Raw genomic sequence first — 5,157 nt, forward strand, 5'->3', positions numbered from 1 at the left:
GAAGCGCGCCGCGTCGCCCGCGCCCCCGCGAGCGGAAACTTGAAACCCCCGCTGGGCCGGGCGGACTCGCCGCGGGCGTCCCCGTCGCCCCGGGACCCGCGCTTCCCGGGGCATCGGCAGCGGAGCCTGCGTGCAGTTGGGGTCCTGGGAGAGCGGCGGGCCTGCCTGAGAAGAACTTCTGTGTGCACCGGGGGACGTCTCAATGATTAGCAGGTTTTAACCAGCTGGAAATACTTGCTTTGTCAGCAACAATTTTTAAACGCCCCGAAGCCTGGGCGGATAGGGCGCCCGTCGGCGGTGCGAATTTTAATCCGAGCAAAGGTGTGCGATCATTTTTATCACCCAGGACATCCCTTGACAGTAGGATGAAGTAGGTTCAAAAAAAAAAGTTGCAAGTAGAGCCCAAAGAGCACCCAAGCCTAAAGTATTCTAGTTCATAGCCTGCCTCTATGCAGTCCATTCACTTTAGGACTGACTTGGGACCAGATTAAAAATCTCCTAACTTCTGGATCAGAGTTCCATATCTCCATGGTCCACAAAACCAGATTAGCCTGTCTTACCGGGATTGCAATGCTTTATTAAATTTCTCTTTTGTAAGTAAGCTTTACCTTCAAATAAAACTCAAGAGTTTTAACTTTTATAGAACAAATAATTCGTATCCTTCCCATCCTAGCATTTGCCTTCGCGGAGACAGTAGTTTTTCCAGGAACTCTTTCCAGCTCGCTTTCACTAACCCTTCGTCTTCTGTGAGTTTCCACTCTGCCCTTTGAAAGCCCTCTGGACAATTAAAAGCCCCAAGAGAAACAAGGGTTAAGCTCAGAGGCCTTTAGATTGCAAATTGCTCGAGGATAGGAACCAGGTGTGTACTTTGTAACTGAACAGGTTTACGCGTGTTGTCAGAAGACCACCAACGGATTACTCTCTGACCCTCTGGCCCCGGCTCGAGAAATATCCAGGTAATTGTTCATCCTTCCAGCCCAGGTCGCTTGCACAAAGATAGTCAAATTCCAAAGTGGTGCTTTAATCAAACAGAAGTCTGTAACCCAAGTTTGCAACTGAAAAGGAAAGATTCACTATTGTTGGGCCTGTATCAATGTTGTGAAAAGCTTTAACGTTACTTGAGGATTACCACAACCCCATGTTTGAGGTAAATAGCGGCATTTAAAAAAAACAAAAACAAAAAACGACTGATTAAAGAGAACCGCACAGGGTTAAGTAATGTGTCCAGTACAACCTGGCTAGGAGGTGTCAAAGCTATGACCAAACTTACATATACGAAATTCTTGATTTTATCCTAAGATTCTGAAAGGCAAATAGACCAGAAGTTGTAACTTTTCAGTTAGTTGTCATATTAGTAAATATTTAATATTACTGGTGAGATCAGAAGGATACTCTCATACTTGTAGGGGTGTAAACTGAAATAACCTCTTTATTTTTTTGAATGTCAAAAGAAAAGTTTATTGAAACTAATATTCATGCTCTTGTAAATTCACTGTTTCAAAGGCTGATACACAGCTTGTTAGCAAGAACATCTGCACCCTAAAAGCAGTTAGGCGTTGTGATTCAATCTTTAAGAATGTGCGTAGCTCTTAGAACCCATAATCAGTCTCCTATACCTAGATTTTTTGGAGACAATGTCTTGCATGCTTTTAGAGATGAGTGCCGAAACTCAACCCAGAGGGGGCTGGGGATTTAACTCAGCGGCACAGCACCTGCCTGGCAAGCGCGATATCGTGAGTTCAATTCCCGGTACCGGAAAAAAAAAATAAAAAAAAATTTAAAAACTCAACCCAGAACCCAGTTTATAAAAAATAATTCATACATTAACATCTTTTATTTTAAAGAAAAGTAACTTGCATACCATAGGTTTGCCGCCACTGGTATAGGCTACCCTCCCAAGTGCTTGGATTACCGGCATATACCACCATACCTGCTGGGAGTCTTTCTCAAGGAAATAATCTGCAATAGAGCAAAAGCTTTATTCATAAACACTATATCACAATATTTATAAGACGCAAAAATTTAAAATATGGAAACTAAGTGTCTAAATAGCTGTATCTACTCCCTAACATTTAAGGTAACAGTTTTAATGTTTACTATGTAACTAACAAGTTTTAAATGTTTATGTAACAAAGCAAGAGTTACAGTTTTTTGTTTGTTTATTTTTTGAGTCCTGTCTCTAGCTCAGTCTGGTTGAGCCCTCAGTGATCCTACTGCCTCAGCTTCTGAGTGCTGGGATGACAAGTGTGCACCGCCATGCCTGGCAAGAGTTTATAAATTTTAAATGGGAAAAAAACAAATTATGAAACTGATACAGTATGATGACAGCAATGTTTGAAAAATATTATACAGTGTCAAGCCAGGTGTGGTGGCGAATGTCTGTCATCCTAGCACTCAGGAGGCTGAGGCAGGAGGATCATTGGGAATTTGAGAACAGCCTGGGCTACAGAGTGAGCTCAAGGACAGTCTAAACTGCATAGTGAGAACCTGTCTCAAAAAAAACAAACAAACAAAAACTTATAAAGTGTCAGAAAAAAGAAAAATTCAGTCCCATAATTTTCTCTGGGTAGTGTTTCTATGGACATTTCAACCTTTATTTCATTATTTATTCTTTTTTGTATCACTTTTACAGTGTTAAAATTTTTGTGTAAGGTGAATTTTACAACACTTATAAATTGCTGATTACACAAAAACAGCAAAGCCACTCTTTTCTAATAAGAATTGTGGTGAACTGTGATAGCAGAATTATGGCCAGGGTTGAGTTTACTGTTGATTACAAATTAATCTATCCAAACATATACATATACATTTTTATATTTTACTTCTTATATCAAATATATGCACTTTTAAATGAAACATTGAAGAGTTAATTGAAAATTGTATTTCTCATTGTCACTGTAGCACTTCAGATTTCAAAGGAGAAAAGAATCACATACATTTACTAAAAGTACTTTTTTCAGAAACATTCTGATATTAATACTTATAGTATAGGAAATATTTTTTATATAGAACATGATACGTTTAAAAAGGAAATACACCCCTGACGTAGTGGCACATGGCTACAGTCCCCGCACTCTGGGGAATTAGGCAGGAGGATCCCAAGTTGGAGCCCTGTCTGGACAGTTCAGTGGATAGGAGATCCTGGGTCAGAATAAAAAGAACTGGGGATGTAGGTCAACGTGAAGGCCCTGAGTTCAATTCCCAGTACTGTAAAAAAAAAAAAAAAATTAAATTAAATTAAGTTAAATCATGAAATAGAAACAAAACAATCTGTTATTACTAAGACATTGTGCTAAAATCTATAGTATATTGACATTCTGAATTCTGATTCCAGCGATAGCTATAAAGCACTTCCCTGACTAGCACAAACTAAAGTACTTCTTAAAAACTAAGAAAATTCACTTTTGCAAGAATGTTTTATAAATAAGAAGGGTTTTTGTTTTGTTTTTAAATCTAGAACATTGTATTGTGGGCCCCGGGCTAGTTTGAATAAGACGTGGTTCCTGCCTTCTGGCTGGGAATGGGAGAGGCACACAGCGCTATGCAAAACAGCTATAATAAAGGTAGACACGGTGTCCAGGGAGATGGAGAAGAGGGCAGTTACCTGCCTGGGGAAGAGAGTACTGGGAACTGAGGTGGGAGGGGAGGAATGTGTAGACGTTCCCTGCAGAGAGAAGCAGAGGGAAAGCAAATGGCCTTGGAGGCTGAGGACCAAGACAGCACTGATCTTTGGCTATAAGTTTGTTTAGAACCAGACATTTCGGAAGGTAAATTGAAATCCATTTTGGCGGTAGTGAACTTGTCCTTCATCCTTGAGGAAATAGGAATCCATCTGTAAGAGGTATTAAGAAGGGGAACAATGTGATTCAATTTATATTTTATTAAGGTAGCTGGTGTGGAATGCCTGTTGCAGTAACAGTGAGAGGGGCCAGTGAGGTTACAGGGACACCTTAGGTAGACAGCTTGACTATGAAGATCCACAAAAGACAGAGCCTGCACACGGGAGGCTGCGAGAGAAAAGGAGGGGAGAGAAAATCTATTAAAAGGCTTGGGGCTCGCCAGGCGTGACGGTGCACACCTGTACTTCCAGCTACTCAGAAACAGGCAGGAAGATCACAGTTTTGAGACCAACCTGGGCAACTTAGTGAGACTCTGTCTCAAAAATTAAAAAAAATAAAAATAAAAAAGCCTAGGGATATAGTTCAGTGGTAGAGCCCTTGCCTAGCAGGCACAAGGCCCTGGGTTAAATCCCCAGTACTGGGGTAAAAATACATACATACATACATACATACATACATACATACATACAAAACTGGAGCTAGACTGAGGAGTGAGCCAAGAGATACGTACGTGATCTCAGGTTCCCACTGAGCGTCAGGAAAGTAAATGGAGAGTAGAAGAGAAAGAGCTAAGAAAAAAAGATAATGAGGCAGGCTGAGAACAGGCTGAATTGTAAATGTCTACAGAAAGTCTGGGAACAAATGTGCATTCAGTAATTGGAAATAGATGAGCTATAGGAATTGTGGCAAATGAGACATCCGATAAATACTTGTCAAGTAAAAGATCACAGATAACATGCAGGGACAAGCCTTGCTTTTTCACCTATTTCTTTGAAAATACACTTTTGTATAAGCCAAGGATTTCTACTGCAGTATTATCATAAATTAATCTAATGCATTATCATATATTAAAAAGTTGGGTTTTTTCCATCACAATATTCTTTACTTCTTGCTAGGCATAGTGGTGCACACCTATAATCTCAACACTCCGAGAGCCTGAGGCAGGAGGATCAAAAGTTTGAGTAGTGCCTTCACATTTTAACAGGATCCTGTCTCAAAATTTAAAAATCTTTTTAAAAGAGGAGGGGATGTAGCTCAGTAGCAGAGGACCCGTGGATTCAATTCCTAGTACAAAGTACTTGGGCTGGGGATTTAGCTCAGTGGCACAGCGCCTGCCTGGCAAGCACAAGGTCATGAGTTCAGTTCCAGGTACTGGGGAAAAAAAAAAAACATATGTTGAACAAAATAAATAATGAAGAATTAGATCAACATTGTCAATTTTGGAAACCTCTTATGTGTTTTACTGTTGCCAGCTCTTGGAAAATGTCATGTGGCCTGGCTATAGGAGCTAATGAAACACATGATAGGCTTCTAGTCA

This window comes from Chinchilla lanigera, unplaced genomic scaffold (assembly GCF_000276665.1).
Source record: "Chinchilla lanigera isolate Chin_1 unplaced genomic scaffold, ChiLan1.0 scaffold00011, whole genome shotgun sequence".
Lineage (NCBI taxonomy): Eukaryota > Metazoa > Chordata > Mammalia > Rodentia > Chinchillidae > Chinchilla > Chinchilla lanigera.